We start from the raw sequence: 24,901 nt of genomic DNA on the forward strand, positions 1-24,901 counted from the left end.
TGTCATTCTTAAATGTTAGTGGATGATGAGGTAAAACAGAGAAGTTTAGAAACTATCAAACATAGTTATAGTAAAAGCAATGACAATCTCATTTAAACATATAATTGACTATTAGTCTGTTTTGTATTGATGTAACAGAATACCTGACTCTGGGTAATTTATTTACAAAAGAGGTTTATTTAGCTCATGGTTCTGCAGGCTGAGAAGTATGAGATACATGACACCTACGTCTGCTCCACTTCTGTTGAGGGCCTCGTGGTAGGCTTGGCTTTATAGAAACTCACTCTGACAGGAACAAATCAATTTCCTCTGAGAACTAATCCGGTCTTGACAGAGTGAGAACTCAGTATTATGAGAACAGGACCAAGCCATTTATAAGGAATATGGCCCCATAACACAAATTCCTCCCTCTAGGCCCCATCTTTCAACACTACCACACCAGGAATCACGTTTCAATGTGAGTTTTGTTGATGACAAATGAACCATAGCCAAACTATAGACACAATGAAGAAGGAAAACATTTTGTAAATGTAAGATTGATAACCACCTCCTCTACATCCAATTTTCATTGTATTGCCTGAAATTTCATCATATGTTGCTTAAAGCAAGGGTTGGAAATAAGCATGTTAGTAAGCCTTTTTCCACTAGTGCTTTCATGAGCATGGAATGTTGATATATTTTTTTCATGTTGGTTTTTGTTTTGCCTTTTGACAGACTTTGAGAGGCTCATAAGAGTTTAGAATTCTTTGAATTTTATAATTCTAGGGAGATGAGAAAGAATCTTTGTTTAATTTTTGAAGAACGTAATTACAGAAGAATATTTAAATTTGACAGTTAAAGGCATGATATTAAAGAACTCCGACTTTAGTGTAGACTTTTTTTTTACATATAAATATGAACATATGCTATGTTTATGTAAACCAAATGCTCTCCATATTCCTCTTCTTTGATTTGTTTACGAAAAGGATCAAAAAAATGACTGAAAACTTTTGACAATTACTCGGAATTCTTTGTTATAAAAAATGTCTAAAAATAAAGATGAAATTACTGATTTCAAAATGTATACACAAGGTAAATTGAAAAATGCGTGCAACTACATTATAAGAAAATTATGCAACAAAATTAAATATAAGATTTAGAAAAATAATTATTTATCTTTGTGTGTTTAGATATAGTAAAAAATTGACACTATTAATACATTAAAAATTGGAGGCCAGGAGTGGTGGCTCATGCCTGTAATCCCAGCACTTCGGGAGGCTGAGGTGAGCAGATCACCCGAGGTCAGGAGTTCGAAACCAGCCTGACCAACATGGTGAACAATCATCTCTACTAAAAATACAAAATTAGCTGGGTGTGGTGGCGCATGCCTGTAACCCCTGCTACTTGGGAGGTTGAGACAGGACAATTGCTTGAACCCAAGAGGCGGAGGTTGCAGTGAGCTGAGATTATTCCATTGTACTCCAGCCTGGGCAAAAAGAGTAAAATTCCATCTCAAAAAAAAAAAAAAAAATTGGAAAAGATTTACATTAACAGATTTTCAAGCAGTTGAAATAACTACTATTGGTATTGATTCCTTCAAATTTCAGAAAATGATAGAATCTTGGATTTGGAAGTGTAGTTTAAATCAGAGGTCCACAACCCCAGTCCAGGGATCAGTACTGACCTGTGGCTTATTAGGACCAGGTGAGCAGCAGGTGAGCTAGTGAAGTTGCGTCTGTATCTACAGCTGCTCCCCATCACTCGCATTCCCACCCGAGCTCCACCTCCTGAGCCATGGCATTATGTTCTCATAGGAGCGTGAACTCTATTGTGAACTGTGCATGTGAGGGATCTAGGTTGTGCACTCCGTATGAGAACGTAATGCCTAATTATCTATCACTGTTTCCCATCACCCCGAGCTGGGACTGTCTAGTTGCAGGAAAATAAGCTCAGGGATCCCAGTGATTCTACATTATGGTGAGTTGTATAATTATTTCATTATATATTACAATGCAATAATAATAGAAATAAGGTGCACAATAAATGTAATAGGCTTGAATCATCTTGAAACCATCCTCTCAACCCTGGTCCATGGAAAAATAGTCCTCCAAGAAAACAAGTCCCTGGTGCCAAAAGTTTGGGAATCCCTGGTTTAAATAATCTCTTCTAATCCATGTAATTGAAAAAGTATATAACATGTGTCCTATATGGGGAGATTATGTGACTCATCCTAAATCACAAAGTATTTCATTAGTACCCACCAATTATGTAGTTGCAAATACAGAAATGGCTAGAGGTAGAAGCAAGGTATTAGAAGCTCATCAAACAGCACATAGAACACGCTCTCATGTGACAGATTTCCTAACAGCTATGATATTTGTTAAGGAAACTCTTCTGGTAACTTCAAATAGTGAATTTGAAGTTAGTCAAACATCCCATTCAAAAAAAACAATATAAATGTGAATACTTTCCCTGGAGAATAGGACACAGAAGAGAAATTCACGTTTGCCTGCAATTCTTAATATTAGAATGATGCATAGTCCATTCATAAGGAATATTTCATTTATTAACTTATGTCCCTTGATATTATGTCATTCTTTCAGCAGATAGGACTCATTGCCAAGATAATTCTAAAATAAAAATCATTATGAACTTATTAATTAATTACCGTTGGAATTAAAGAGCTTCATTATCCCTAATTTAGGTTCGTTTCACCTAAGTTTCTAATTGTTTTTACAGACACATTTAAAATTGAAACTTAGATAACTGGATTTCCAGTTTTTTATTACATTCAATTCAAAGAACACTCAGTTTGTGATATTTTGTTTAAATGGCAAATCTTGAATTGATTTCAATAAATAACTTCATTCATTATTAGAGCTTATTCTGTTCTCATCTCCTTTTTGTCAGTTTAATGTCATTCTTTTCCTTATCTATTTTGAGATTCTATAGGAGTTATTCAATTTAGCATCTAGTATTAATCAATATTTTCTCTATCAAACATCCCCATCCAAACTTGAATGTTTTACCTACCAGGTTTGTTTCTTATATTCTCTTTGAAGGGAACTCTTATTTTTACTTCTGCAATACCAGAGGAAAAAAAAATTATTCCTTTCTCTTATTTGCTATTATTTGAAATATATTTATTCATTTCATTAGCAAACATTTATTGAGCAACCAATATCTTGACACAGGTAGAAGTATGAACCTATATTTTTATGTGCTTTATTTATTCAGGTTTGCAGGATTTCAGAGTTCAACTACAAATATGGAAGAATGAAATAAAAGGATACAGACATGTGTCATAATACCTAGCAAGATCTGGCCTTTGGTGGGTGCTAAGGAATCATTTTTCACCACTCTTTCTTGCTTACTTCAGCCTTGTTTCTTGACACCTCCAAGGTTTAAATTTATCTGCACAGAGTCCTTCTCTGCAGATTCTGTAAGAGCATTCACCTCCATCATTCTCTCTCCCTTTTTCTGATTTGCTTTTTCTCAGAGTACAGATCACTACTTGACATTATATTATATTATATATTTATTTCTTCTTCCTTTCTACAATGTTAGGCTTACAAAGTAGAAAATTTCCCTGCTGTGTTTATTTCTGTATCACCACTGACTGCTCTTACTCTGTCACCCAGGCTGGAGTGCAGTGGCACAATCATGGCTCACTACAGCCTCCACCTCCTGGGGCTCAAGTGATCCTCCCCTCTCTGCCTCCCAAGTAGCTGGGACTACAGGCACACACCACCACAATTGGCTAATATTTTTGTATTTTTTTAGAGACTGGTTTTTGCCATATTGTCCATGCTGATCTTAAACTCCTGGCTTAGGAAATCCACTCACTTTGGCCTCCCAAAATGCTGAGAGGACAGGCGTGAGTCAATGTGCCTGGCCAAAACAATGATAAATTGTTGTTGATTAAATGAAAGAAAGGATACTGTTTTCTATTCCAGTCAATAGGTCAGGAAAAACCTTAGATTTAAGATAAGGAAAATAAAGAGTTAGACAAATAATGAGGCAAACCAAGAAAAACAAGGATGTAGAGGGCATACACTTTTTAAAAAACTTCAGCATAAAAAAATCGTTCTAACTAAATATTTTCTGCATCATCAATCCTAAAATTTTAGAGTCATCAGTAACATGGGACTACGTTGAGAAAGGTACGACTTGGAAATTCACGAGTAATACAAGTTCATAACTGCTTTTCCACAACTGCAAAGTTCAAAAAGGCATGTAAACCTGGAGTGTGTGGTTATTTGTTTATGTGACACAAAAACTCATTTGGAAGGCCTAGCATGAACACTTTATACATTTTACTTCAGAAGTTAACGTGCTGAGTTATGTGATGCTGGGTGAAGGGAGATGTTTCATTATGTATGATTAAAAATTTTTTCCTAAATTTGGAGAAAATTCTGAATTCTGAAATTTGGTTTTTAAAATATCAAATAAAAGATTGTGTGCTCGTATAAGGTTAAAACACAAATTAAAATATTGATCTATTGTTTAATACACAATTATAAAGAAAACTAAAAATGTTGGAACTCTGACATATAGGTAAAATATATTAGGATCATTTAAAGTAAAGGATAAAATCATTATAGCACACAATAGAAATTGAAAGTTAATAGGGAAGGAATTTTAACATATAATATATGTAAATGGAAATTGTCTTGCAAATGTGTAAAAAAGATTCAACTTTACTAATAATTAAAATTAAAGTAAGATGACATATTTTACCTTTCAACTATCATGTTAATACACATTTTATATAAGGAAAAACTACTAAAAAATTGACAATTAGTTACCATTACGAATAGTTTTTAGTTAGTGTTTTACAGTCATATAATTTTGAACTTAAAGGGATCTTGGATATAATGTCATTTGACAGCCTTAATTTATTATATGTAATTCATTATTTATACATAATGATTAATGTTTAATTATTAATAATAATTAATTGCATAATAATTTATCCTCCTCAAACATCTTTATCTAGAGCCTACTTAGTGTCAGGGGTTAGTTTAAATAGATTTGAAGATTCAAAGGCCAGACAGGTTCTTGAATTACTTGATCCGAAACACAGAGTTAGATAGAAACCATCTATAAGATAGAAGCCAATAATAAGATAATTATAAGTATACAACAAAGGTTACAAAGAAAATGAACAAGAAATTGAAGTAACCAATAATGGTGGTCAACAAAGTCCTTCTCTGAGGAGATGATATTTAAGATAATTAGTTTAAAATCCAAAATCAAGAAGCAGTTTTACAGTGTGATCTGCCACTTAGCAGTTAAATCAAGTTACAAACTCAGTTCCTTGATTCGAATTAATTTATATTTAAAGTAACTTTTATTTTCATTTTGTAGTTTAAAAAGTTCAGAGTGGATAATGTCAGGATACCCGATGTACTATAATGTTGCTACTAATTCAACTGAAATCAATATTAAAGTATAAAGATTCAGGGAAATAAACTCTCATCTAATTTTAATTCATTTCTTTTGTGAGTAAATAGAGATTTTTAGTAAGTCTGCATAGTGCTATAAGTAATGCAGCTTCTTAGGTGTTTCAGCGCCATGACTAAAAGAGTTTGATGACATATTTGACCAAATGAAAATCTCTTCGGCAATCTTAAAACGTTTAGTCCTTCCTTCAATTGAGGCTACCTTTTTTTTTTTTTTTTTTTTTTTTCCTTTTTGGATTTCAAATAATACGTTACCAGAGTCCTTAATATTAGAAAATCTCTTGATATAAAGTTCAAAATGCTAAAATGTTTGGTGCCATTATCTTGAAACCAGAAATATATGTCTTTCATTTGGGTTTTCTATAGCCATTTTCTTTTTTTAAAAAAACAAAAAAGCTTCAAAGAAATTAAGAAGGAAAAGATTATGAAAAGAATATATCCATTGTCATGTATTTCTCTTTATTTCTCTTCGTGAATAATACTCTCTCTGTACTCCTTTTGCCTTCTCTTTCCTTGTACCAATTAGATCAGAGGCAATTCAACAGGATGTCTTTAAGCCAGGCAGGTTAGGTTAAAAAAAAAAAAATTCTCTTCTTATAGCAGCTCTGCATCCTGTACAGTTTGTATTCTCACCATAAATTCCCAAGGATGAGCTTCCATCATGCCCATCATGACCATTAACCCACTTGGTGTAGAGTAATTTAGAGAGAAATCAGAAAGCTAACAAAAGATTGGATGAAGTACAAAAGTTCCTTTCATCTTATCATGAAAATAGTGCCCTCAGGAAATTTGAAGCCATGCATTAAGCCAGCACTGTCTACATTTATAGCATACCTTCTTATTTTCTCAAAGGGCACATCAGTTATTTTAATTTTTTTTTTCAAAGGAGAAGAGAAACAAAGGCTGGAGAATAAGTTTTGGAATATGAATAACAATAATAAAATAAAATAATATGTATTTAAGATGACTTAGTGCTTGCTCATATAAATTTTATATAACAATAACGGATGACTGATTTTTTTCCTTATGAGTGCTACACTCTCAGAGTGGGATTACTGCTTCATTAAAATATTAGAAGTTTGTTAAATCCCATATAGAATGATAACATAACCAAAAGTATCTCAGTGCTGTAAAGAAGTGGAGGGTAACATTTCTATGATTTATTCTTAGAAATAGGTAATGCACTGAGATGCATCATGCATACATCTATTATAGAGATGGAATTACTCCACATAGAAGAATAAAGAACTTTTTGAAGAGGAGTGTAACTCTTACCAAACTTTATGGTTACATGGCTAGAGTTAAGATTTGGGTGAGGTTTCCATGATCAACTCTATTTTTTTTTGGAGCTTCTATCTCAGCTCTACAAGAAACTTAGAAGAAAACATTATATCTAGAAAACTTCATGAAGGGTATTAATTAAATCTAAAGTGATTCCCAAGTAGAAATGAATCCATATTTCAATTCCATTTGTGTATGAAAAGGTAGGCCAGACCAAAAATTGTGACTCTGATTCCAAAACTAAACAGATTGATGATTCCTGCTCAGCTTATGGTTGCTTTCTAGTTAGTTTACTAGTAGACTGGGAAACAGAGTAAAGGATGTAGTCAGGAAAATAACTGTTGTGACTTGGCACAGCTTCTCAGAACTTCTTTACGGACCAATGCACTGAAGTTTGGAGATCAGTGCAATCCAAGCAGAGTGAAACAACTTCCAGGCCAGAAGAATTCAGAGTCAAATAGGTAGTGGGGTGGGATGGGACTGAAGCTTCCATCTCCTAACACTATACTCTCCAGTACAGTAGCTTCTAGCCACAAGCCACATGTGGCCAATTAATTTCAATTAGATTAAGATTAAATATAATTAAAGATTCAGTTCCTCAGTTTCACTAGCTGAATTTTAAATGCTCAATAACTATGAGAGGCTAGTAGCTACCACTTGGATAGCACAGATAGAACATTTCCGTCATTCCAGGAAGTTCTATTGGATAGCACTGATCTAACACATGAAGCAGTTATCGCTATGCGATGGCAACTTGTTCCTGTGTTCTTTTTCTTATTGAGTCATTACGTCTTCAGTAGGTCTGGCCATTTCCTATGGTGGAGTATTGTGAAACTATAATACCAAAGAATATATTTATGAATATTGTTTAGATTTTTTGTGGACAGCACATATGTTTCTGTTCCTCGTGAATTAGAAGGCAAAGTAATTCTTCTAATGATCCAGAATAATAAAAATTGTAAAGGACATGAGAGAGTGGCAAAGGTTAAAAGGAGTCAGCAAGGAGAGTGAGAAGGGGACTACCCAAAAAAATTTAGAAAAAAATTCTGAGTACCACAGTGGTTCAAGCACACGGATATAAATCACTTATTTTATACAAATTGGCTCAATTTCTAATAGGAAATTCCCATGTTTTAAGGGATATTACACTCTGATTGATATAAGCCTTTCCACCATAGAGTTTCTTCAAAAATAAATTTTGCTTCCTTTACAGATTCATACATTTGAAGGGATATTTGAATTATGTTAACAAATGCATAGAGATAAGATTATAAAGGACATTAAATATGCAGATTGTGATAGAGTAAGTAATGGCTCCTCCAAAGATGCTCACACTCTAATTACTAGACCCTGTGAAAATGTTACAATATGTTACTAAAGGGATTTTTGCTGATGTAATCAATATTACAGACCTAAAATAAGGATTTATCATGGGTTATCTGGATGGTCCTACTCTAATCAAGTTCTTAAAAGCAGTGGCATTTCTCCAGTTGGAAAAAGGAGAGCTGCAACAGAAAAGATGAGAAGAAGAGATGAGGCAGAAGTGGTCAGAAAGATGAGAAGTGTCACAAGGACTTGATTCACCATTGTGGTTATGAAGAAGAAAGGGGACCACGAGCCAAAAATTGAGGTTGGCCTCGGTTATAGAAGCAGAGAACACCTGGCCAATATTCAGCAAGGAAACAAGCTGGGCCGTATAAGCAAATGGAGCTAGTCTCTGTCGACAACTTGAATAAGCCTGGAAGTGGATTCTTCCACAGAGCCTCCAGATAAGAGCTTAAATTGGCCAATATATTGATTTTAGCTTGCTGAGACCATGAGCAGTGTACCTAGACAAGCTTAATGGACTTCTCACCTTGAGAACTATGTGATAATTACTGGATACTGTTTTTTGTTTGTTTGTTTTGGAGATGGAGTCTCCCTCTGTCGCCAGGCTGGAGTGCAGTGATGCGATCTTGGCTCACTGCAACCTCCGCCTTCCAGATTCAGGCGATTCTCCTGCCTCAGCCTCCCGAGTAGCTGGGACTACAGACAGCATGCCACCACACCCGGCTAGTTTTTTGTATTTTTGGTAGAGACAGGGTTTCACCATGTTGGCCAGGCTGGTCTCGAACTCCTGACCTCATTTGATCCACCTGCCTCGGCCTCCCAAAGTGCTGGGATTATAGGTGTGAACAGTTTAAGCTGCTAAATTTGTAGTAATCTCTAATGGCAGCAACAAAAATCTAATAGAAGTTTACATATGAAAGCACACTTGTCCACTGAACTTATTTTCCATGAGTCCTCTCAAGTATGACAATCTTCCCAATTCATTAAAAGTACATCTGTAGAATCATCCTGTTTTTAGTTGTCCATCTTCTTATTTGGAAACCCCTCATCTTTCATAACTACTTTATGTTCTCATAACTTGAAGGACTTAATACTTCTATTTCATTTATTGTCCACACATAACTTTCCTCACAAACATTAGTGAACAAGTTGAGTTTTCCTAATATTTTACAGGAGAATGTGGCTTTCGCACAATCCCCGTAAGAGTATACCCTTAATCAATTCCCTCTCTTTATGTACCCACCCACCAGACTGTCTACAGCCACAGTGGCAACCTAAATTCTCCTTCTTTGACTTTCAACACCCCCCTCGCCCTTCCTGGTTCCAGGGCTCCCTGATTTTATATCTTTCCACAGTTCTCTCTGCCTCTCCTTCTTTCTAGCTTGGAGCTATTTATCTGCTTTTTATTTTTAGAATCACATATTGCAAGAGATACTAAAGAACAAGACACTGAAAAGCTGAGAATTTTCATTTGTGGCCCTCATATGTCCTTGTTTTCCATAGCTTTTTCTTCCCATCCCCACTTGTACATGACTTTAACCTCTAGCTGCTCCTCTCTTCCCCGCTTGATAAAACTCAAATTGGCAAAAAAAAATTGGCTGTACATACACAAGCACAATTCCTTGTTTCCTGAATCTTACTTAACCTCCTCTTGCTAAAGCCCCATAAAATAATTCTGTTTTTCTTCACATTCCCTTTGGAATCTTCTCATACCTGAATTTAGTTTTCTTAGAGTACCAGGTTCTACATGTATGAGCCCCAAGAAGGTCCCACAAACCTCCCATGCCTTAACAACTTAGATTAGTCCTGAGAATGGAAGTAAAAGCTATGGGGAGCAGGTATAAGGTAAGGCATTGTTTAGTAGTGTCTGCATAACGTTCCTCAGAGCCCTTACAGATTGGTTTGCCTCTGTGCTGGTTGATGCAAAATACGTTAATAGGAACCTTGAAAGCAGTAAGTCTAAAAGAAGCAGAAGTGATGTTTATGTCTGCTCTGGGTTTCTACTGAGAGAAATTTCTTATTAAATTTGGTGTCTGTGTGTGTTGCAGAGAGCGGCATTTCTACAGTATGGCTGCCTTTTTTTTTTTTTTTAATCTGCCCACATATATCTCTTATAATTCTGACTTTTTTCAATTCTGGAAAGACACCTGGGAAATAACACAGCTCTCTACTTGGCATAACAAATTGACTTAGAATAAGCCTTAGGTCAGATCTGTGTAACATTTTAGCACAGCCATCTGAGCAATTTTAATGATGTGGAATGCTTGTTGAATAATTGAATTAGCCATAGCAATTAATATTAAGAATCTTGGACCAAATTGAGAGGGTGTGTAACAGTCTTTTCTGATTTAGTGGCCAGATATAGATCTGACATTTATCATAATGATTTTCATGTAGTGTCCTCTACCTCTCAGCTCTGTCTTACTGCATTTGACTTGATAATGCCACTGCCTGTTCCAAGTTATCAGTGTGTGAATATATAACTTGTTATTCAAATTGGGATTCTTTTGCAAATAAAAGGAGGCACTATTCATAATTAGAGGCACTATTCATAATTAGGTTGAACAACAAGCATAAATCAGAGTGATACCAGCAACACCAGAATGTATGATGATCTGCCTGCCTACACAGTCATTCAAGAATCATGACCAAAACCCTCTATTTGACTAGTTTAATAGGCAGAAACTCCAAGACTGATTTTAACAATTGCAAATGTAATGTCATTAATATGAATTAAAAATAAACTCCTTGCTAGAATATGATAAGTAGGAGGGAGACAAATCCAAGTACAGATACAATATCAAAAGCTCATCTTGCTATAAGAACATGATTGAAGGATAAACCAATTGGTTGTTGGTGGTAGTTCAGATAAGAAATTTCTGTTGGGTAGGAGTCTCTGCCAGTCGATGATATTTATCTTAAGTGAACGAAACATAAAATGAATGAGGACTGTAGGTATAGTGGTATAGCAATAAACAATTTTGGAAGATTTTGTATATTTCTCAAAAGAAAAGAAATATATAGATAACATTTAAGCATGCAACATTTAAGTATGTCAGATGACCAGAAACCACTATAACATTTTAAACAATATGGAAAAAATAAAAAATAAATGTAGCCTTGGCACCAATAAAAGACTGAAGATAAAGGTAGGTGATGTCCACTCCATTTTTTTACTCATCAAAGCGTAGCTGGAACAACTGTTTCTATAAGAATACTAAAACAGACTTGACAGGTTCCTTAGTTTCCTCTTTTATTTCTATGTTTGCTTCTTTTTAAAAAAAAAAAAAAAAATACTATCTACCTCTCCAATCCCATAAACTTTGACTATCCAGAAAAATTGCAAGCATTGCAAAAATAGTTCTTAGAAAATACTGATCTATTGGTTGTTGGGACCTCAAGCAAGGGGCATGATAACAGGAACAAATCTCAACTTTGAATTTCAGTTTAAATTAAAAATTGCTGCTTAAGCCAGACCTGCAAGGACACGTGCACATTTCTGATCCCTCAGAACCCTGACCCTGCTTCAGTTGGGGAGTCATCTGGTTTTTAGAAGTTCCCTAATGCACATTAGCTTAACAAGAACTTAACTTCTCTTAATGAATTGCTATAATCATTTCCTTCTGACAGTTCTATGTTTTAAAACAGAATGCTGACAAGGTAGTCTGCCTAGAGTTAAAAAGCTCAGATGGTATAACAACTACTTCGAGGAATGCTAGAAAAAACAAATGCCAATCTTTAGATGAGAAGATTTGTTAAAAAGGAGAGATGTGATTTGTTTATTACTGTAAGGATTGCAGACAATCAAGAGAAACACTATAGGATAAATACACGATAACTATAAAACTGATGGAATATAGAAACTTATTTGCAAAGTTGTGAATTTCCAATTTTTGTGAATGTTCAGAAAGATGTTGGCCAACTAGCTTTCAAATATGCTATTTAATTGTTATATTAGGTAAGAGATAATCTTTGAATAACCACCTATATTCAAATTTCTCCAGTTATGTTCTTCTCATGTGATGAATTCTGGACATTTTTTAAAAATAAGGGCTTACCACTTATTTTCTTTGAAAATTTTAACAGAATTTTTTGTTAAAGAGTATTTGTTTTTTAAAGTGTTTTTTAAACATTTGAATATATATAATTTTGGGGAAATTGATTCTATTCAGGAAATTTCTCTATTTACTACTAAGTACATTTCAAAATGAGATACATACTCACAACTATATTCATCCTCAGGAAATAATTTATGAATGAATATTACTTGAGGCACACAGGGAGTGGTGACTCTGCAAGACATTTTCCATAAAATATATGTATATTTTTCTTGTTTTATGAAAGATGACAAAAAAATTTTTAGAGCTCTATAATGTTAAAAATATATACAAACATTTTTTCTCAGGGGACACTGATGACAAAATTGGGTTAAAACCCACACTAATTCTCAATTCTGGAATACATATTTTCTCTCCTTTCAAGCTAGGTGGTAGTCTTCTCTCCACGGACATTTTACTTAGTAAGAAATAATTATGGTGGATAAAACACATTTACCAAGAATATTTGTGTACAGTCATGCATCACTTAATGCCAGGGGATACATTCTTAGAAACGTGTTGTTTGGCTATTTCCTCATTGTGTTAACATTATACAGTGTACCTTCGCAAACCCACTACACAGCTCGGCTATATGGTATAGCTTCTTGATTTTAGGCTACAAACCTGTGCAGCATGTTACTGCATTGAATACTGGGGACAATTGTAACACAATGGTATTTGTGTAATTTTTCATATAAAAACATGGAAAAGATACAGTAAAAATGTGCTATACAAGATTTAAAAAAAGATATTTTTCTGGCAGGGCATGGCAGCTCATACCTGTAATCCCAGCAATTTGGGAGGCCGAGGTGAGAGGATGGCTTGAGCCCAGGAGTTAGAGGCCAGCCTGGGCAAAATAGGGGGACTTTGTGTCTACCAAAATTTTTTTAAATTAGCCAGATGCGGTGGTGCACACCTGTGGTCCCACCTACTCAGGAGGCGGAAGTGGGGGGATCGCTGTAGCCTGGGAGGTCAAGGCTGCAGTGAGACATGATCATGCCACTGCACTCCAGCTTGGGTGACAGAGCAAGATCCTGTCTGAAAAAAAAATCTGATACACACACACACACACACACTTTTTTTCTTTCTTCAATAATCAATTAACCTTAGGTTACTGTAATTTTTTTTTTACTGCATAAACTTTTGAATTTTCTAACTTTTTGACTCTTTTGTAATAAAAGCCTAAAACACAACACACAGGTTTCTATTGTACAATTGTACAAAATATTTTATTTCATTATACCCGTATTGCATAAATGTTTTGTTTATATTTATTTATTTATAAACTTTATTGTTAAAACTAAGACACAAGCATTCCCATTAGCCTAGGCCTACACAGGGTCAGGATCATCAATATCACGGTCTTCCTACTTCCACATCTTGTCCCACTGAAAGGTTTTTAGGGCAATAACACACATGGAGCTGTCATCTCCTGTGATAACAATGCCTTCTTCTGAAATATCTTCTGAAGAACTTGCCTAAGACTTTTTAATGGTTAACAATTATTTCTAAGAAGTAGAAGGAGTACACTCTAAAATAACATAAGAAGTATAGCATAGTACTTACATAAATCAGTAATATAGCTGTTTATTATCATTTTCAAGTATTACAAACTACACATAATCATGTATATGTGGTATACTTTTATATGATTGGCAGTGCAGTAGGTTTGTTTACACGAGCATCACTATAAACACGTGAGTAATGGGTCGTGCTCCAACATTAGGATGTCTATGATGTCACTGGAATATAGGAATTTTTCAACTCCATTACAATTTTGTGAGTGTATCATTGTATATGTGGTCTGTCTTTGAATGAAACAAAATTATATAGCATGTAGCTGCATGCCATTTGAAATCCCATACACATGCCTTTAATTAGTCCTCATCTTAATAGAAAATACATTTGCATACATGTTTTCACTGCATCTACTGTTCTCATCATAATTAAATACGGGCTTAAAAGAATATGTGTTATTTTAAATCACAATTTGTTATCCAGCAAGTACGAATTTATTTTTGAATCTGACATGTCTGTCCCTTTGCTCACACTGTTTTCCTCACCCAGAATGTCCGTTGTTACCCTGTGTTTTTCCTTTTCTACTTCAATTCATTTTTTGACCCCTGGAACTTTTTAAAGTATGTCCATGAACTTTTAAATCTGTTTTGCCTGCTTAATGGCATTTCCAATGCTTGCAAGTTAACTTTAGGATTTAGTGTTCTTGTATTATACTTTTTATCTTTTTAACTGAATTCTATGTTTGCTTTTTAGTTGTGGTTTGTTTTTTTTTGTTTTGTTTTGTTTTGTTTTTGCCAAATTGCTTTTCCTTTTAATTTATTGTCGCATAAGAATATATTGCCTTGTTCACAAAGATAATTAGTATTTGAGCATTGATTTTTGTCATTTACACTATTTATTAAACAAAAAAAGTAGGAATTTTATTGTGAGAAGCGTGTTAAGTTTTAAATGTTTGCAGGAGAGATTGGTTGTCTGGAGAATTTACCGTAGACCAGGCTCAGGACTTCAGCCAGTCTGGGAAAAAAAACCAATCTTGCCTGGCTCCCAGATTTAACTAGAATTCAGTTAATAGATTCACTCTGAATTGAAGAAAAGCAGGAATGTATTAACCAGAATTGAAATAATTAACTGCTACTGAGAAATTACTATGTGAGAATTGGATATTTTATCTTCTTTTTTTGTGGTATCTTCTCCTCTGGAGTATATTCAGTTCACACAGCATAAGTGTCTTCTACATATGTTACAGTTGCTGAATGAACCTCTGTGTTACTGATACAGTCTATCTTTAGCTAAATCAATATTTTATCTCTTCAATTCTAAGTTACTAGAATTGTTAGTAACCCCAAAGATTCAGCATTTTTTTGGTAAAATAAATTTAAAAAGAAAAAGACAAGTAAAAATACATAACACAAAAAATTTAAAACATATTCAGGTTATAATAAAAGAAAACTTTTGAAAAAATGTTTGTTTTAGTCTAAGGCAAACATTAATCATTAATCAGCTTTCTCTCAATTCTTGCTCCTGCTTTGATAGTAATGCTCTTTTTTTAAATAACAGAAACTGCACCTTGTCTTTTCTGATGCCCCATGGTTTAACTCGTATAGGACAGTCGTATTTCAAGCTTTTGGGGCCACTTGATTATTGAGCGCTGTTTGTCATCAAACTGTAGCTAATATCATCATAAATAAAATTGTACATAGTTTAAATGATTTATTTTCCCCAGTGGCCCTTTGCTAAAGTTTCTTAATTTTTCTGTGATGTAATTTTATTTATTTATTTATTTATTTTTATTATTATTCTTTAAGTTCTAGGGTACATGTACACAATGTGCAGGTTTGTTACGTATGTATACATGTGCCATGTTGGTGTGCTGCACCCATTAACTCGTCATTTACATTAGGTGTATCTCCTAATGCTATCCCTCCCCCTTCTCCCCACCCCACAACAGGCCCTGGTGTGTGATGTTCCCCTTCCTGCGTCCAAGTGTTCTCACTGTTCAATTCCCACTTATGAGTGAGAACATGCAGTGTTTGGTTTTCTGTCCTTGCGATAGTTTGCTGAGAATGATGGTTTCCAGCTGCATCCATGTCCCTATAAAGGACATGAACTCACCCTTTTTTAAGGCTGCATAGCATTCCATGGTATATATGTGCCACATTTTCTTAATCCAGTCTATCATTGATGGGCATTTGGATTGTTTCCAAGTTTTTGCTATTGTGAATAGTGTCGCCATAAACATATGTGTGCATGTGTCTTTATAGCAGCATGATTTATAATCCTTTGGGTATATACCCAGTAATGGGATGGCTGGGTCAAATGGTATTTCTAGTTCTAGATCCTTGAGGAATCGCCACACTGTCTTCCACAATGGTTGAACTAGTTTACAATCCCACCAACAGTGTAAAAGTGTTCCTATTTCTCTGCATCTTCTCCGGCACCTGTTGTTTCCTGATAAACTTTCTTAATTTTGACTAAAATCATCTGTACTTGCCAGATTTTCTTTTAAAAAAATATTCTGAAAATATGCAATGTTAAATCTACACAGCAGTCCTTTATGTCCAGCAACTATTTTGTTAAGGTTCTGTAATTCTCCATTCATTTAAAAAGAGAAGAGCATTGTTTTATGTCACTATTGTTACTTAATTGTGCCTTTTGAGTACTTCATTTGGATAATCTAGTTTATAATATTTAACTTAATAGATATTTTTAAATAATTCCTTATAGTTTAACAGATATCTTTGTTTGCAACTACTGTATACTGGGTTAAAGAGAGCGCTGGGTTCAGAATCAATTTATTTAAGTGTAAATACTCTGTCAACAATAATGGTACTCTTATATATAAAACCTAAGTAAACAGTCCTGGCCTTGATTGCTAAATACAATAAGAAAATCAATTCCAATATGCATCATGTTTTAATGAACTTATTATTAAACAACATTATCAATGTTCATTTTTCATGTTCTATGGAGTGGTACTAGAATATAAGATTCCTGTCTCCAAAATTTAAAGAACTGGATCATTTGAAAAGAGTTTGACTATATCACTTTATCTCCTCCTTTGACAATTTGCATTTGCCATTTGATACAGTTAGTTTTCCATTTCCTTGCACTTTTAGCACTAATGCTTTTGCAGAGGAAAAAAAAAACAATTGCAGTTATTTTTAGTGGATGTCTTAGTCCATTTTGTCCTGCTATAGCAGAATACCTAAGACTAGGGCATTTAAAAAAGAAAAATTATTTTCTATTACAGTTCTGGAGTCTGGGAAGTTGAAGATCAAGACCCTGCATTTTGTAAGGGCCTTCTTGCTGCATTCTCACATGACAGACAGTGGAAAGTTGAAAGGCAAAAATGGGACAAATGTTGTTGTTCTCACATGCAAAAGAATGAAAAATAGTGAAATGACTCCCGAAAGCTCTTTTTATAAAGAGATTAATTTATTCATGAAAGCAAAGCTCTCATGATCTGAACATTTTCCAAAAAACCTCAGCTCTTAGGACTATTGCACTGGGGGTTAAGTTTCCAACATATGAATTTTACAGAGGACACATTCAAACCATAGCAGTTGCGTTTCAAAATTACTTTTTAAAAATTTTGCTTTAAAGGGCAGGAGTGCACTGATCTAGTCTTTATCCAATCTGAGAGTTTCTAGTTTTTGTGTTCCAAATTACATTTTCTGGTTTTTATTCTTCATTTTGTAGTTAAAAAGTTTACACTTATTTAACATACTGCAAATGTTATAACCCATACATTTCTGTGCAACATTTTTCCTGTCTTGTAAACACCATATAATTGTGAAAATTGGAAATATTTTCAACTGTTACGTAATGAAACTCTATTATCCATCTATATTTCATATGAATTGAGTAAATAAACCATTTTTATATAAAAAGGAAAATTATCTGAATATACATGCTATTTATGTGACTTTTTATTATGTGCATGTAGTTAAATCATGCAACCGTGAGAATACATAAATTTGGAAAAAATAATTTATATTTATCTCAATGATAATTGTCGAAATATTTTACAAATTCTGGAGGTACATGTATTTTCAAAAAAAAATTCTGTTATATATTTCTCTTTTAATCCAGTTCATGCCATTTCTTATTCTTCTAGGAATTTTTTCAATCTGTATATTTATTTTGCATATGTAAGAATTTTGCAATGATATATTACTAAAGCATGTTTTCTGACAGTGCAAGGAAAGCGTGATGTTTGATCATTATCAACTGTGTTCTGAGGATCAATTTAGATTTAGGGTAGTGCTGTAGCAGATAAACAAATGTCGTTCTTATCACTGACTTTATTAACAGAACTATTCTACAGGTTTGTCTCTAACACATTTGGATCCTTCTTTAATCAGCAAAACAAAATATCGATACTCCAGTCATTTGTCAAATAATTCAATATTGGACTGACTTTGAATCATTACTTGCCAAAGGCTTAACTGAGTCACTTGATATTTAACTCTGTCACACAAGCTAACTACACATTTCATTACATTCTGTACTGTCTGAAAGAAGTGAGTAATGTAAAGGAAACACTTGGTTTCAGTTGCATGAGAAATGCTTTCATCATCACCACTCTCTAATACAAATACTAGTCAGATTAAGTCAAGGTCACTCCAGGGGAAAAGCAAAGTAGGAAGGAGAGGTATTCTGTGCTTTGCAATTATCTGATTTACTTTCAAAACATCTTTTTGAGTTAGGTATTAGTATTTTCATTTTACAAAAGAGGAAATTAAGACTCTTGAGATATTAAAAATAGTACACACATCACATGAGTTATAATAGAATGAGTGCCCCAAAATATGCATATACCACAATCCCCAGAGTCTTGCAGATATAATTTCGATTATATACCTCCAGAGATCAAGATTATACTCAATTTGGCTGATGAAAACAATCTAATGTGGTGAACTCTGAAAAGCAGAAACCATTCTCTCTGGCTGAAGTCAGGAGAGATGAAATATAGGACGAGTCAAATAGATTTGAAGCATGTATCACTATATCATGGCACTCGTATGTGCTTTATTGGCACTCAGCATATTCTCTAACATATTATAATTATTATGTTTCATAATTTTATCTTTCTTTCTGAAATTAAAATGATTTAGTGGAAAAGGGACTACCTTATTCAAAACTTTATGATCTGCAGTATTAAATAAATTTTCAGACAGAGTAGATACAAATTTTTTAAGTTGCTCTTTTGCAAAGAATCCCCATAATATCTTTTAGAAGGTCCTAAGAAAGCTTTTGCAATAATTTAAAAATGTTATTATCAATTATGTAATAATAATTTCATATTTGTGTATATATACATATATACAAATACATACATGTAGTTTTATATATACACATACACACACAAATATATAAAAAGAGCAAGAGAGACAGAGAAAAACGGAGAGAAATGGAGGGAGACAGAGTGAGACCATGAAGCTTCCAGATCAGAGACACAGTTCATTACTCACAGAGTAGAATCTCATGTCAGGTCCCCATGCTATGAATCCCTACAGGGTGACATGAATGAGAATCACATTTTACCTCGCATGCAGTTAGTTTACACCATAGGAAAGCAAATACAAAATTATGAGACTAACAGCTTACACAAGTGCTTATAAGACATCTGCCCAACCTTCTGAAGAGAAACTTAACACTGGAACATAAACAAAGTCTTCCAGGAGAGGAAGGAAGTATTTATCCTTATTTATTATTATCTTGGAATGGAAGCAAATATCTCTGGAAAGACAAATCTCTAAATCTCTACCTTTGCAGGACTTTGCTATTCAAACATTTTTTTAAATTATTTTTGAAAGGCTTAGACCATGCAGAATCATGATATTCATGAAATATTCATGGAAAGTTCTGTTTCAGTGCACAATCATCCTGAAAATTAGTAAACATGTCCAGTTAGTGCATGCTGAACTAATTAATCAGATCAACATATCTATTTTCTACTCCTGTTTTATTTTTTTTAAGTTCAAGGACTCTTGTCAAATCTCCATATCTAGGTTTAATGTTCAGTTTAGATTTCTTTAGCATACATGTTTTATAGACAGCAATCTCATTATCATGCAATAACTGATATAAAAATTAATTACACTAAATAAGAATTTGTATTACTGCTAGGCTTAAGAAAAAAGCTTCAGAACTACAATGTTGGGAGTTCTGCGGGACTTTCTGCCCTATTCAAGTCCACTTTTGTCTCAGCTACAATTTGGTCCCTATCTGGAAGTGGCATATACTCCAAGTTAAATATTGGCATAAATAACTGTGGGGCAATGGCCAGTCAAGAATTCTAGAGAGTAATTTTAAGACTCTCCCAGGTGGTGGATACCTGTGTTATTATCATTGATTGTGCAGGGCTCAGGACAGGCAGTGTTAATGATAAACAGTCATCTTTAGAATTTCTGAAGTGGTATTTTTCCCTGCCCTTAAAAATCTCCCTTCTGCCTCCAGGATCCCCAAACCTAATATAAGTTAAGAAATGTAATTCACCCATATCAGTTAGAGCTACCAGAGAAACTGAAATTATATATATAATAAATACTGTATATATTATATATGTATTATAACATAAATATGTGTCTGCACATGCATGTGTGCTTGTGTGTGTATACATATACTGTATAGGAGAGTTAAAAGAAAAACTTTAGCCAAATTTAATTTAAAAGAGGTTAATTGAGCAAAGAACAATTTGCAAATCAGGCAGCCTCCTGAGCCAGAATGGGCTCAGAGACTCCAGTGCAACCACATGGTGGAAATTTATGAACAGAAAAAGGAAAGTGACATAGAGAAAACGGAAATGAGGTACAGAAAAACCTACTTTTTTTTTACAGCCCAGCATTTGTCTTATTTGAACATGGTTTGAACAGTTGGCCACCTGTGATTGACCAAAACTCAATGATTGGCACAAGAGTAGACTACAGTCTGTTTACAAGTCCTTTTAGGTTATAGTTCATGATGTACAGAGAAACCTTTAGGCCGAACTTAAAATGGAGGCAGCTTAAGGTTAAGTTTAATTTAACGCAACTATATACATATTTATAAGTGTGTGCATTTATATTCTATATATGCCCAAATATACATACTGTATATGCATATATGTACTAGAGAAAGAGACATCTATTTCAAGGAATTGGATTGCATGATTGTGGGAGCTGGCAAGTCAGAATTTTGCAGGGAAGGCAGTCTTGGCCAGGAGCTGACACCATACTTAGTCTTGAGGCAGAATTACTTCTTCCTCATAGAAATCTGTTTTGTTCTTAAGGCTTGTCAACTGATTCGATGAGGCACACTCACATTATTAAGGATAATCTCCTTTACTTAAAGTCAACTGATTGTAGATCTTAAAACACCTAAACAGTAAGACCCAGGTTAGTGTGTGACTGAAAAACTGAATAGGATAGTCTAGCCAAGTTGACATCTAAAAGCAATCATACCACCCCAGTTTGTGAATGAAGTCTGGGTAGAAGACCTAATTCACAGTCAATTCATTTTATATATAAATTCTCTATATTGTGATGTTATACTATTTTTGTTGTGATTATATAGTTTATGTTGTTCAAAACAGTGGGAGCAGCTGACCCTGTATGCCTCTTCTGTTTTTGTATGCTTTTTTCTACACCTAGGTCTATGCATATCATCCAAAAAATTACACATCTGCCAAACAAGAAACATAACAGGAGGAGATTTAACTCCATTAAAAAGTGAATGTTCTTTATTATTTATGAATCATATATCCATAAATGCAATTCAATGTACATGACAAAAGGTTACAAATGTATACATACCTAATATTCCTGGAGTATAGTCAAGACGAGTAATGATTAGAAGACTAATCCTTATAATAACTCTATGCTATTTATTTAGACAACATTTTACACTTTTTAGAAACATATTACTTTTCTTTCATTGACAAATAACATACTATTTAAAATGGAAAGTTCGGAATTTTTAGAGTCACTCAAAAGCTTTGAACATGCAAACCTCCTATCAGAAAGCACACAATATTTTTCTAGCATAAATTGTTTCATAGTAATTTCAGGATTTGTATATTTGAAATATAATAGTGAGTAATTTTATTAGCATGTACTCTACTTTTACTTAAAATTGTGAATCATAGTATTTATTTCAGGGAAGAGTTGTTAAAACTCAAATTAATACTCTTTTTTGTATAACTCACAGCCTTCCCTTTTCTTTGTACTGCTAATATTAATAGTTCAAATATAATCTCCCCATTTATCACAGTCTCTTATTCCCTTAATATTATTAATTGTTAGAAGTAATCATCCCCAAAGATTTAGTTAATTTTTCATTTTATAATTTTATCTAAACCCTGACTGTTAACCACAAAATTAAGCATATATCATCTCTCAGAAATAGTCCACAGCATGGTAAGAATGTGCATATTTAAATTGTGATGCAATACTAATCTATGAAAGTTACAATTGATAATAATCATACAAAAGCCAATGATATATAGAAACCAATTTTATTTTCCTATATTTTATCAAATAAACAATCAAACTTTATCAGAATTTGGAAAAATAATAAAGAATATGTTTCTCGCTTTGGGGAAAAGCACACCAAGGACAATAGATATGAATGAAATTTTAAATATCAATCACCTTATATATAGTTTCATTGTAAAAAAAAAAAAGCTTTGAAGCATTGTTCTTCTCACTCTCTAAACAAGATTATATTAAAAATGTTGATATAGCGTTTTTTCAAAAATATCGATGAACTCCTGTCATAACAAAAGAGATCTCCAGTGGCATTTAACTCAGTAAAATAACTAAAAACCTTCTATAGACTGCAATGATAGCACCTCCTCAGTGGGTGCCTTTTCACCCCTTCTTGAGCTCTGAGAATTCTTCTGTCAAGAAACAAATGACAGACAAACATATACTTGGTTGTTGTAACTGACAACAAATATCTCATTGCCTGTTTTTTTTTTTTTTAAATTGCTTTTCCTGTTGTAGAAAACGGCACTTGAGAATACAATAGAAAGATAATCTGTTCTGTCATTATAATGTGTTTTAAATTTCTAAAATTATTAATCTATTTGTAAATATCCAGGCAGAATCTAATCCCCTAATTTACATGCTATTCATAGATAAAGTTGGTAAAAGGAGGATAGGATGGGTACAGCCCACAGAATGGAAAGAAGAACGGAGGCTACAAAATCTACCTGATTCCCCTTATGCTTTTCTCTGAATGCCTTTCTTTTTCAAATTCAGAGTACCTGACACAAGTGCCCATTCTGTAATGTAAATTTATAAGTTTAACACTTATTTTCTCTTCTTAAAATCCAGAGAGTTAACAAATTTTTGTCGTGGGTCGTGTTCCCCAGAAGTAAACCTCGAGACAAAGATTCCTATGGAAATAATCTATACAGAATGTACTTTCAGGAGAAACCATAAAAGAGTGTAGGACACAGGATGAGCAAGTTGAAGCAATAGTAGCAAATCAGTAAACATTTGATACAAAAAAGCCACACCAAAATCTAATAATTTTAAATAGAGGTCATTTATTAGTCTATGATTTCGGGGGTTAGCAATTTGGACTGGGTTCAGCTGAGTGGTTGTTTTGCTGGGCTCCATCAGACTTTAGTTAGCTGCAGTGTGGTTAATCTAGGATGGGCTTACTCACATATCTGACCATTGGTCTTGGCTCCTGGTTTAGGTGCTGGGACCATTTGTCTCCAGCAGATTAGTTTAGCCTTAGTCATGAGGTAATGGTTGTAAGGTCTTCAAGAGGATTGAGAGAGGACAGGCCACAAAGTACAAGCACTGTTGAAGCTTCTGTCTGCATCATGTCTGCTAGTGTCTCCTAGTCAAAGAAAGTTTTGTAACTCCCCAGTTGGTTCACCTTGTCCGCTGGCTAGATAGAGTTGATTTATCAGGAAAGGGAATTATAGTGGAGAAAGAATAATTCACGCAGAGCCGGCTGTGCGGGAGAATTGAAGTTTTATTAGTCCTCAAATCAGTCTCCCCGAGCATTCAGGGATCAGAGTTTTTAATATAATTTGCCAAGCAGGGGCTTGGGAAGTGGGGAGGGCTGATTAGTCAGGTTGGAGATGGAATCATAGGGGGTCGAAGTGAGTTTTTCTTGACATTTTCTGTTCCTGGATGAGATGGCAGAACTGGCTGAGCCACATTACTGATCTGGGTGGTGTCAGCTGATCTATCGAATTCAGGGTCTGCAAAATATCTCAAGCACTGATCTTAGGTTTTGCAATAGTGATGTTATCCCCAGGACCAATCTGGGGAGGTTCAAACTCTTGGAGCCAGGGGCTACATGACCCCTATACAGGAATTTCTAATCTTGTAGCTAATTTGTTAGTCCTGCAAAGGCAGACTGGTCCCTAGGCCAGGAGGGAGTGTTATCAATTTCATTTCAGAATTAAACCATGAACTAAATTCCTTCCCAAAGTTCATTCGGCCTATGCCCAGGAATGAACAAAGACAGCTTAAAGGTTGTCAGCAAGATGGAGTCAGTTAGGTCTGATTTCTTTCACTGTCATAAATTCCTCAGTTATAATTTTGCAAAGACAGTTTCACTTTCATAGTCAAACCATAGTCAGTGTATGTAGGGATTATCCAAGGGCATAAATAAGGGAGAAGCAAATCATTTTGGGTCATTATTTCAACAATCTACCACAAGCAAAGAGCTACAAAAGGTAGCATTGACCTGAGCCAAAGGGAAATCTTAAATTTAAGTAATATATCAGAGATGTACTGTCCTCATGCAAGTGAACTTGGCTTTCAAATTGATGTACTGGGTAAGCACTGGTCCAGGGTACTCTTGTTATAGTAGGTAGTTTGGCTGACATGAGCACGAATGGAGAGGTACCCACCCTTTACAGGAATGTTAGGCAACTGCTAGGTGATGGTCAGGCAGTTGTTAAACTGTCCCTTGAAAATAATAATTTGTTGCAGCCGGTGCTAGGGAAAAGCAGTTTCCCAATAGATAGAAAACATGTGATGAGCAGCTTCTAGATAAGATCTCAGGAGTTGGGCAAGTGGACACAAGCATGAGCAGTAAGAGGCAAAATGGCAGAGTTTAAATGGTATATAACCTTCCTCTAGGAACACTCGACTGGTAAGGGAAAAATGCCACAGATGAGCACGTGCACAACTTCAGTAAACATACTGTGCATGCAGCCCCTCCAAAGTCCTGGCAGGCCACTGGGTATGTGGCAGCCCATAGCAAGGAAAACTCAAG

The sequence above is a fragment of the Theropithecus gelada genome, chromosome 5 (assembly GCF_003255815.1).
Source record: "Theropithecus gelada isolate Dixy chromosome 5, Tgel_1.0, whole genome shotgun sequence".
Lineage (NCBI taxonomy): Eukaryota > Metazoa > Chordata > Mammalia > Primates > Cercopithecidae > Theropithecus > Theropithecus gelada.